The 12051-nt window shown below is 43.9% G+C and overlaps 1 protein-coding gene across 3 annotated transcripts in view; it reads right to left on the bottom strand.

Annotated features, from left to right (window-relative positions):
* B4GALNT4 (beta-1,4-N-acetyl-galactosaminyltransferase 4) overlaps window positions 1-12051 on the bottom strand; it is an 88356-nt gene that overhangs the window by 73491 nt on the left and 2814 nt on the right. The window lies entirely within an intron of this gene.

The following is a 12051-nucleotide window of genomic DNA, read 5'->3' as shown; positions in this document are numbered from 1 at the left end:
TAATTTTTTTTTTTTATTGTTTTATTTTGATTGGGGCGAAGGGGGTGATTTGAAATTTTATATATTTTTTATTTTTTTTATATTTTTAAACACTTTTTTTCTTAATTTTGGCATGCTTCAATAGCCTCCATAGGAGGCTAGAAGCATGCACTACACGATCGGCTCTGCTACATAGAGGTGAAATACAGATCACCTCTATGTAGCAGAAAGGCAGGTGTACTTTGAGCGCCGACCACAGGGTCGTGCTCAAAGCAATCGGCTATCAACAACCATAGAGGTCTCAAGGAGACCTCTGGTTGTTATGGCAATGCACCGCTGACCCCCGATCATGTGACGGGGGTCAGCGGTGCGAGCACTTCTGGCCGCGCGGCCGGGAGAGCTAGTTAAATGCCGCTGTCAGCGCTTGACGGCGGAATTTAACTAGTTAATGGGCGCGGGCGGATCGCGATTCCGCTCACACTCATTGCGCGCACATGTCAGCTGTACAAAACAGCTGACATGTTCCGGCTTTAAGGTGGGCTCACCGCCGGAGCCCACCTTAAAGCAGGGGATCTGCCAGCTGACGTACTATTCCGTCAGCTGGCAGAAAGGGGTTAAAGCGTAACTGACATTTAAAAAAAAAAAAAAAAACCTTGAGACGTGACGTTTTCAAATAAAGGGGCAGCAGAACGGAGCATTTATGGCTCGTGAAAATTTAGGGACAAGCTCAGTTGAGCCATTTTGCATCTTTTCTTTTAGGACCTTGAAGGGAACGTTCACACGTACGAATTTTCTAACAGGGATTTTGTAGAAAACAGTTTTCAAAATCTGCAATAAAATAAGCACGGTTGCAGACAATAGTAAAATCCATAAGACGACATGTAGATTAAGGGTACCGTCACACAGTGCCATTTTCATTGCTACGACGGCACAATTCGTGACGTTCTAGCGATATCGTTACGATATCGTTGTGTCTGACACGCTACTGCGATCCGGATCCCCGCTGAGAATCGTACGTCGTAGCAGATCGTTTGAAACTTTCTTTCGTCGTCTAGTGTCCCGCTGTGGCGGCATGATTGCATCGTGTGACACAGGTTGTATACGATGTGTGCACAGTAACCAACAGCTTCTACATCGCAAATACGTCATGAAATTATCGCTCCAGCGCCGTGTATTGCAACGTGTGACCGCAGTCTACGACGCTGGAGCGATACTTATACGACGCTGCAACGTCACGAATCGTGCCGTCGTAGTGATGAAAATGCCACTGTGTGACGGTACCCTTAGTTTAATCTGAGCTTTTTTTCTTTCAGTGTAAAAACTCCTCAACTCTACTGCGACTGTAACACAATGGCACAAGAAGATGGGTGGAGGGCACCACAAAACATGTAATAAAAAGGAAGGTTCACTGTGGGCTTGTGACAAAACATGAAGAAACGACCAAAGAAAAGATCATGCCCACATACAAGGAACACCTCCAAACATGTATGATATCAAAATATATGTACTTTTTATTTGGCAAACAACTTCAAAGAATGCACATACAAACATGCAAAGAACGATATCACAAGACATGTAAAAACATTTAAAATTGCAAAAAATGCAAAAACAACATGCCTATACCGAAATTATAGTCAAATCCTATAATGAGGAAAATGACACCCCACAAATAGTTAGCTTCCCTAAATAGAATAATGACAGAAATCTGACCACAAGGTTAAAGATGCAGTTGTTAATGACCACTCAATACTGTGGTGTGGATGTTGCAATACCATACCCACCAAAAAAGTGCATGGTGCATGTGCAAAAAAGCTACAACCATGTGGATATTATGGTCCCATGGCACAAAAAGAAGGCCCCAAAGAAAATGTGCCAAAAGTACAAATATAGAATGAGATTCAAACACATATATATAATGATGATGACTCAAAAAATATGCACATATGGCCTATCAGGGGAAGGGAGAGGGAGAGCTGAAAGATGCAAGAGCCCAACCAACCTCAATCCCATGAAAACCCCATCATACCACTGCCATGGCCATGAAAGAAACTCTGTAATAGAGAAAGGGAAGCAACATGTGGATAGGCTCCCACGCGTATCGCCGCCCAGATGGCGGCTTCCTCAGGGAAAAAGATATCATGTGCCCAACACAATGGCAACCACAAATCCGGAGAGACTCTGCCGCTCGCCGGCCACATGTGCATATACGGTATATATATCCTGGATTTACTAGGGAACTGCAAACATCATGTCATTTCCATGGCCAATTTAAGACAGTAATGTTTTCCAGAGTTTTTCCAACACATGACTAGGTAACAAAACCCGAGAGCGAAGCAGTCAACCACGAGTAGCAAGAATCACAGCTACGGCTTTTCAGAGAAAACATACTGTGAAGATCAGAACGGGACCATAACTGGAGAAGACGACTAGTCCGGCACCGGCTCCTCCCAGCGCCGTTTCAGGTGACCGACGGGTCTCTCCCTACCAACACATGTGGGAGACACCGACCAGACACCTGAAGCGGTACTGGGACGTCCTAGCCAGGAGCGATCTATGGCCACAGTTCACGGACGCATCTTCAAGATATATTTCTGAATACTATACATTCCCGCACACACACGTTTGAGGGGTTTATAAGATTTTAGGCTACTTTCACACTTCCATTGGTACGGGCCCGTCGCAATGCGTCGGGCCGACGTACCGATGGACGTTGTGAAATAACTGCACGACGTGGGTAGCGGATGCAGTTTTACAATGCACCCGCTGCCCATTCTGCAGTCCGGGGAGGAGGGGGCGGAGTCTCGGCCACACATGCGTGGTCGGAAATGGCAGACACGTCGCCCAAAAAAACGTTACATTGAACTTTTTTTGTGCATCGTGTCTGCCAAAACACGACGGATCCGTCGCACGATGGATGCGACGTGTGCCCATCCGTCGCAATCCGTCGCTAATACAAGTCTATGGGCAAAAAACGCATCCTGCAAGCACATTTTGCAGGATCCGTTTTTTGCCCATAACGACGGATTGCGACAGAGGACAAAAGGCGGAAGTGTGAAAGTAGCAAAGCACTTGTCTCCGTCTGTAGTTTTTTTACTTACATAAAACACGACGCTTCACTCATTCTCCCCAGGTCCAGCGCTGAATACCTGCTGCTATTCCCAGTCTTTTATTGTTATGCAGTACTAAGTCAAGCTCACAGCGCTGCAGCCAATCAGCGAGTTCAACAACTGAACGGCCCGTGCCATCAACTTGTGGGGAGCTGAGAAAATAAACTTTTTTTTTTTTAAACTAACTGCAGCTGGGGCACAGAGGTTTTCCGACACTGGAAATACCCTTTAATAATAATATTCTAGGATACCACAATGTTCAGAAATATTATACTGTGAAATGACTCTTAAAGGGGCTATCCACTATTTGGACAAACCCTTCTAAATCTCTATGTAATAAAACATGTACTCAATTCCAAAGCCAGCGCTGTTCCAGCAGTGTAGGAATTGGCTCTTCCGGGGATGGTGTGACATTATGTCACACGAGCCCTACAGCCAATCAGCACTTGTCTCACTCTCCTATGGATGTATCAAGCATCAAAAGGAAATGAGACAGCAGCCGCAGCTCCCAGTCTCTCGGGATGTCAACTGCGTCTGTGCTAAAGGAGAGTAATTGGCTGCAGTGATTGTGTGACATAACAGTGTAACGTGATCTCCAGGAGAGACAGCGCAGACACCGCTGGAGCAACGCAGACACCGCTGGAGGCGAGTATAAATGCTATTTTGCTGGGGGGTGGTCACACAAGGATTCAGAATCGGCTGTCTAAGTAGTGGATAACCCCTTAAAATAAGATTATTTGCAACTTTAAGCATTGGTCCACACGCAGTGATCTTATTCATAAACATAGGATGTACTCCATGCTCTGCAGATATAAAGGTCAGATGAGGACATTAAGGCTGTGTGCACACGATGCAGATTTACTGCGGATCCGCAGCGTTTTTTTCCGCGCAGAAACGCTGCAGATCCGCAAGTGATTTACAGTACAATGTTAACCAATAGGAAAAAAAAATGCTGTGCTAATGGTGTGGAAAATTCCGCATGGAAAATGCAGCGGATTAAAAGAAAGAGCATGTCACTTATTTTGTGCGGATCTGCAGCGTTTCTGTACCCTTCCATTATAGAAATCCGCAGGGGTAAAAAACGCATGAAATCAACAGCAAAAACGCACAAAATCCGTAAGAAAATCAAATCTGCACCTGTGTTTTCTGCCAGGAGATGCAGATTTTGTGCAGAAAATTCTGCACCCAAATCTGCAACGTGTGCACATAGCCTACAGCTCTAAACTGCAGCTGCTGTGAAATGACTGCAAATACACTGTGTGCAGAATTAATAGGCAAGTTGTATTTTAGAGGATTATTTTTATTATTGATCAACAACTATGTTCTCAATCAACCCCAAAGACTCAAATATCAAAGCTTAATATTTTTGGAAGTTGGGGTGGTTTTTTTTTTAGATTTGGCTATCTTAGGAGGATATCTGTTTGTGCAGGTAACTATTACTGTGCAGAATTATTAGGCAACTTAATAAAAACCAAATATATTCCCATCTCACTTGTTTATTTTCACCAGGTAAACCAATATAACTGCACAAAATTTAGAAATAAACATTTCTGACATGCAAAAACAAAACCCCCAAAAATTAGTGACCAATATAGCCACCTTTCTTTATGACACTCAGCAGCCTCCATCCATAGATTCTGTCAGTTGCTTGATCTGTTTACGACCAACATTGCGTGCAGCAGCCACCACAGCCTCCCAGACACTGTTCCGAGAGGTGGACTGTTTTCCCTCCCTGTAGATCTCACATTTTATGAGGGACCACAGGTTCTCTATGGGGTTCAGATCAGGTGAACAAGGGGGCCATGTCATTATTTTCTCCTCTTTGAGACCTTTACTGGCCAGCCACGCTGTGGAGTAGTTGGAGGCATCTGATGGAGCATTGTCCTGCATGAAAATCATGTTTTTCTTGAACGATACCGGCTTCTTCCTGTACCACTGCTTGAAGAAGTTGTCTTCTAGAAACTGGCAGTAGGTCTGGGAGTTGAGCTTCACTCCATCCTCAACCCGAAAAGGTCCCACAAGTTCATCTTTGATGATACCAGCCCATACCAGTACCCCACCTCCACTTTGCTGGCGTCTGAGTCGGAGTGGAGCTCTCTGTCCTTTACTGATCCAGCCTCTGGCCCATCCATCTGGCCCATCAAGAGTCACTCTCATTTCACCAGTCCATAAAACCTTTGAAAAGTCAGTCTTAAAATATTTCTTGGCCCAGTCTTGACGTTTTATCTTACGTTTCTTGTTCAAAGGTGGTCGTTTCTCAGCATTCCTTACCTTGGCCATGTCCCTGAGTATCGCACACCTTGTGCTTTTTGTTACTCCAGTAACGTTGCTGCTCTGAAATATGGCAAAACTGGTGGCATATGGCATCTTGGCAGCTTCACGCTTGATTTTCCTCAATTCATGGGCAGTTGTTATGCGCCTTTTTTGCCCAACACGCTTCTTGCAACCCTGTTGGCTATTTGCCATGAAACGCTTGATTGTTCGGTGATCACGCTTCAAAAGTTTGGCAATTTCAAGACTGCTGCATCCCTCTGCAAGACATCTCACAATGTGGACTTTTCAGAGCCCGTCAAATCTCTCTTCTGACCCATTTTGCCAAAGGAAAGGAAGTTGCCTAATAATTAAGCACACCTTATATAGGGTTTTGATGTCATTAGACAACACCCCTCCTCATTACAGAGATGCACATCACCTGATTTACTTAATTGGTAGTTGGCTCTCAAGCCTGAACAGCTTGGAGTAGGACAACATGTATAAAAAGTATCATGTGATCAAAATACAACTTGCCTAATAATTCTGCACACAGTGTATACTGCGTGGGCTGTGCTATATACTGCGTGGCCTGTGCTATACACTGCGTGGCCTGTGTTATACACTGCGTGGCCTGTGTTATACACTGCGTGGCCTGTGTTATACACTGCGTGGCCTGTGTTATACACTGCGTGGCCTGTGTTATACACTGCGTGGCCTGTGTTATACACTGCGTGGCCTGTGTTATACACTGCGTGGCCTGTGTTATACACTGCGTGGCCTGTGTTATACACTGCGTGGCCTGTGTTATACACTGCGTGGCCTGTGTTATACACTGCGTGGCCTGTGTTATACACTGCGTGGCCTGTGTTATACACTGCGTGGCCTGTGTTATACACTGCGTGGCCTGTGTTATACACTGCGTGGCCTGTGTTATACACTGCGTGGCCTGTGTTATACACTGCGTGGCCTGTGTTATACACTGCGTGGCCTGTGTTATACACTGCGTGGCCTGTGTTATACACTGCGTGGCCTGTGTTATACACTGCGTGGCCTGTGTTATACACTGCGTGGCCTGTGTTATACACTGCGTGGCCTGTGTTATACACTGCGTGGCCTGTGTTATACACTGCGTGGCCTGTGCTATACACTGCGTGGCCTGTGCTATACACTGCGTGGCCTGTGTTATATACTGTGTGGCCTGTGTTATATACTGCGTGGCCTGTGTTATATACTGTGTGGCCTGTGTTATATACTGCGTGTCTGCTATATACTACATGGCTCCTATATACTACCGTGGCCTGTGCTATATACAATGTGGCTGCTATATACATACATACAAACATATTCTAGAATACCCGATGTGTTAGAATCGGGCCACCATCTAGTTTTTACAAATTTTCAATAAACTAATCTTTTACATTTGATTGGTGTTTTGTGGTCACTCTGTTTGTTTTGTTCTTGTGTGAAAAAAAAAAAATGTAGTTTAGATCTTGAGCAAGGAGAGAGTTAATGAAGCATCCTAAACATAGGTGGTCTCTTCCTGGCACTCCGAGAGACTGTGAGCGTGCCCAGACTAAATAGAGACTGCTCTGAATGGGAGTCTTTCATGGCAAACTGCTCTAGTCCCAGTTTGGAAACCTAAACCAGGAACCGTGAAACCAATCACTTGTAAAGGAGGAGCAGCTCTTCGGGGAGGATCTCAATGGCAGAATACTACCAGCTTCGGGAGGACTACAGAAAATGTCCGAGCATAACCAGACAGACCTGCAGTTCTTTCCTTCCTTCTAAAGTCAAACATGTCACCACTCGCTGAGTAAAACCAAAACACCTCGAAGTGTAAACTGTCCTGAGAGTAACCCGCAACCTCCCGGCAGAGCTGCAAGAAAGCGACTCCGACTCTGCTACTTCTCTACAACGCCTCGTTCTCATCTCATACATGGTAAAAATAAATAAATCTCCATCATTGTGCTGGATCACATTTTCAGACTTTGGTCCATTTTTATCAGGAGTCATTTTCTGATATGCTGACAAAATAATTGCAAAGATTCTCTTATCCATTAGGCTCTGTTCACATGCAGCACTTTTGCAAAGATTTTTTTTTTGCCACCAAAACCTGTTATCTTAGCAGTAAATATTCTGCATTCAAAACACATTCTTGGAGAAGTAAGTTTTACTCACCAAAAAAGCAGCAACAACATTTGTTGTTGTTTTTTTTTGCAGTGTTTTTTCACTTTCTATGAGTGAAAAAATACTCAGAAGAATTGACAAGCTGTAGTTTTCTAATCAGTCAGGAAAAAAAAACAAAAAAAAAAACAAGTGTGTGCATGATATTTCTGAAATATCGTAGCTTTTGCTGGTACATTAACAAGAAGCTTTTAATTTGCATAAAAAACGCTGCGTGTGAACATAGCTTTAGAATATTAAATATGGACAGAACACAGGTCGCACATGGAGGCTCATACACTTCCACAGGTAATTTCGATTTGTGCCTTGGATTGAAAATGGAAAAGACTCCGCAATTCCTTTGTGGACACGGTACGCGAAAAAGAAAATTGACATATGAACAGCTCCATAGATTATAAAGTGTTCTATCAGTGATCAAAAAAGTAAAAGGATCGAAAACAGATGTTAAAGAGAACCTATCACCAGTTGAAAAGTGACCAGTGTTTGCTCCCATGTTATTCCTGCCACTCCTCTGAGTATTAGTTTTTGATGCATTTTTCCATTCATTCTTTTGGGTGAAATCTGCAGCAAAAATGATGAAGGAATTGAATTTAAATCTGCAGGGTAAAAATAAGCAACGTGTGGATGAGACTTTAGGGGTCTCCAATCACTTTGCTGGTCTTAGAAAATCCTTCAAGTTTTTGCGACAAATCTACACAGAAAAAAAAAAAACGCAACAAAAACGAGAATTGCAATGTGTGCACAGACCCTAAAGATTACTGTCTATCGGAAGGGTCTTGGAATATAAGATTTAGGACAGATGCAATGAATAGTCCTTGTTTTGTCCCTATTTTAAGTACTGACCCAGCAAAGCGAAAACCATAAAGACAAAGCAAATAGACCGCACTGTCCCTTGTTCAATGCAAATGTGCAATTAGTCTGAGCCACAGAAATACAAACACATGACTGTATGGATAAAAGAGTACCAATCCAGTAGCCTCAAAATCTGCAGTCATGGAGGAAGCTGACAATTAGCAAACATTTACTTTTAACCATTTCAATTCAGTTGTATTTGTCCTCGTGGCCACAAATTTGTACTGTAGCAATCCCATAAGGGGATGTGGCTTTTGGAGCTGTTCATCTTGATCTTCCTAGTTCGTGAACTAGGAACGTCATCTCAGAGTAAGAAGAATATATGGAGATGTATGGGCTGTGGAGTCGGTAAGCCAAACCTTCGACTCCTCAATTTCCAGGACTCCTACTCCATCAAAATGGGCTCTGGCTCCACAGCCCTGGTGTGGGCACTGCAATGGCTGACTTGGGGTACGTGCACATACAGGTCCTTCTCAAAAAATTAGCATATAGTGTTAAATTTCATTATTTACCATAATGTAATGATTACAATTAAACTTTCATATATTATAGATTCATTATCCACCAACTGAAATTTGTCAGGTCTTTTATTGTTTTAAATATAGAAAAACTGACTGAACAGCCACAGTGGCTGTTCAGTCAGTTTTTCTATATTTACTATGTATTGCTTTTTCTGACTTGAACGCCCCGCCCTTCACCATGCTGTGATTTTAACTACATCCAAACACAGTTGGTTCTAACCTCCTCTATAAATACAGGCTTTACCATTTTATTAGCCATAGGTAAGTGTTCACACTAGGCAGACAGGTTAGTTACCCATTCGATCTGAGATTACCTTGACGTTTGGTGAATGGGCTCACAATATTTGGCCAAATTTTGTGCTAAAAATCTCATGTGTTTTTTCATAAATTTCACAAGCCATTATGCTGTTCACATTTCATGTATTGCACATTTCCTTGCTTTAGCACAATAAACTTGAGTGCAGCCATTATCTATTTGCTATTTTTTATTGTTTTAATACTGATGATTTTGGCCTACAACTCCTGATAACCCAAAAAACCTGTCTCAATAAATTAGCATATCAAGAAAAGGTTCTCTAATCTTCCTATTACCCTATTACCCTAATCTTCTGAATCAACTAATTAACTCTAAACACATGCAAAAGATACCTGAGGCTTTTAAAAACTCCCTGCCTGGTTCATTACTCAAAACCCCCATCATGGGTAAGACTAGCGACCTGACAGATGTCAAGAAGGCCATCATTGACACCCTCAAGCAAGAGGGTAAGACCCAGAAAGAAATTTCTCAACAAATAGGCTGTTCCCAGAGTGCTGTATCAAGGCACCTCAATGGTAAGTCTGTTGGAAGGCAAAAATGTGGCAGAAAACGCTGTACAACAAGAAGAGGTGACCGGACCCTGAGGAAGATTGTGGAGAAGGACCGATTCCAGACCTTGGGGAACCTGAGGAAGCAGTGGACTGAGTCTGGTGTGGAAACATCCAGAGCCACCGTGCACAGGCGTGTGCATGAAATGGGCTACAGAGAAGCAGCACTGGACTGTTGCTAAGTGGTCCCAAGTACTTTTTTCTGATGAAAGCAAATTTTGCATGTCATTCGGAAATCAAGGTGCCAGAGTCTGGAGGAAGACTGGGGAGAAGGAAATGCCAAAATGCCTGAAGTCCAGTGTCAAGTACCCACAGTCAGTGATGGTGTGGGGTGCCATGTCAGCTGCTGGTGTTGGTCCACTGTGTTTCATCAAGGGCAGGGTCAATGCAGCTAGCTATCAGGAGATTTTGGAGCACTTCATGCTTCCCTCGGCTGAAATGCTTTATGGAGATGAAGATTTCATTTTTCAGCACGACCTGGCACCTGCTCACAGTGCCAAAACCACTGGTAAATGGTTTACTGACCATGGTATTACTGTGCTCAATTGGCCTGCCAACTCTCCTAACCTGAACCCCATAGAGAATCTGTGGGATATTGTGAAGAGAAAGTTGAGAGACACAAGACCCAACACTCTGGATGAGCTTAAGGCCGCTATTGAAGCATCCTGGGCCTCCATAACATCTCAGCAGTGTCACAGGCTGATTGCCTCCATGCCACGCCGCATTGAAGCAGTCATTTCTGCCAAAGGATTCCCGACCAAGTATTGAGTGCATAACTGAACATTATTATTTGATGGTTTTGTTTGTTATTAAAAAACACTTTTATTTGATTGGACGGGTGAAATATGCTAATTTATTGAGACAGGTTTTTTGGGTTATCAGGAGTTGTATGCCAAAATCATCAGTATTAAAACAATAAAAGACCTGACAAATTTCAGTTGGTGGATAATGAATCTATAATATATGAAAGTTTAATTGTAATCATTACATTATGGTAAATAATGAAATTTAACACTATATGCTAATTTTTTGAGAAGGACCTGTATTGGGTAAACTTTCTGCACCTCTTGGCAGGAAAAATGCAGCTGCAAAAACATGTGTTTTTGGTGCATTTTTGCCTGATCTGAGTGAAGTGAACAGCGAAAAACGCACAGAGAACTGACATGCTGCAAATTATTTTCTGCACCAAATCTGCAAGTCAAAAATACTCAACGTGTGCATGAGACTTCAGGTTTCTCAGTCAATTTGCTGGCATCAGGTTGTCACAAATCGTGACAAAATCGCACCAGATCTGCAACCTGTGCACACGCCCTTACAGTGGCAGTATCTAAGGCTACTTTCACACTGGCGTTTTTTGTCCTCCGTCGCAATGCGTCGTTTTGGACAAAAAACGCATCCTGCAAAAGTGCTTGCAGGATGCGTTTTTTGTCCATTGACTTGCATTAGCGACGCATTGTGACGGATTGCCACACGTCGCATCCGTCTTGCGACGGATGCGTTGTGCTTTGGCGGACCGTCGGCACAAAAAAACGCTACATGTAACGTTTTTTGCTGCCGATGGTCCGCTTTTTCCGACCGTGCATGCGCGGCCGGAACTCCGCCCCCACCTCCCCGCACCTCACAATGGGGCAGCGGATGCGCTGGAAAAATGCATCCGCTGCCCCCGTTGTGCGGCGTATACAACGCTAGCGTCGGTAACCTCGGCCCGACGCACTGCGATGGGCCGAGCCCGACGCTAGTGTGAAAGAAGCTTTACTTGTGCAGGAAACCAAGATACCTTAGAAATGGAATATCTGGACACTTCACATACAAGGGCACCCAGGGATTTTCATGTTTGTTTTTTTAATCATAATCCACTGCAGGACAGAGAATATACAGAGGCTTCTGCACACAGAGCAGAGTGATTGCATGAAGAGCACGGTGTCCAGGTCAGGGGGATTAGATCTCCGGTGACTAATCACTTTCATATAAGACCATATCACGGCTCCAGTCATACGTGCACAGCGCTGCAGGTCTTTCCTGGGCACACACATCCCTCCGTTAGTGAAGGGATCCCACAGCTTCACCTCCTCTCCTGCCAGCTGGAAGAACCACGCTTGATTCACAGGAACAGCAAAGGGAGGGGAACGACGGGTCTCGCCAAGTGAATACTGAGTTATAACAAGCCACTGAGATCCCTAATTACAGGGCTCCTCCCATCAACAAAGACCGAGGCCAAAAGTGACCAAAATCCCAATCGCTCATTTTTTCCAAGCGAAGATTCTCTCAAGATACAGCAGCCTGCTTGCTAC

The sequence above is a fragment of the Ranitomeya variabilis genome, chromosome 2 (assembly GCF_051348905.1).
Source record: "Ranitomeya variabilis isolate aRanVar5 chromosome 2, aRanVar5.hap1, whole genome shotgun sequence".
Taxonomy (NCBI): Eukaryota; Metazoa; Chordata; class Amphibia; order Anura; family Dendrobatidae; genus Ranitomeya; species Ranitomeya variabilis.
The sequence above is the reverse complement of the archived record's forward strand: the minus strand, read 5'-3'. Positions and strand labels throughout refer to the sequence as shown.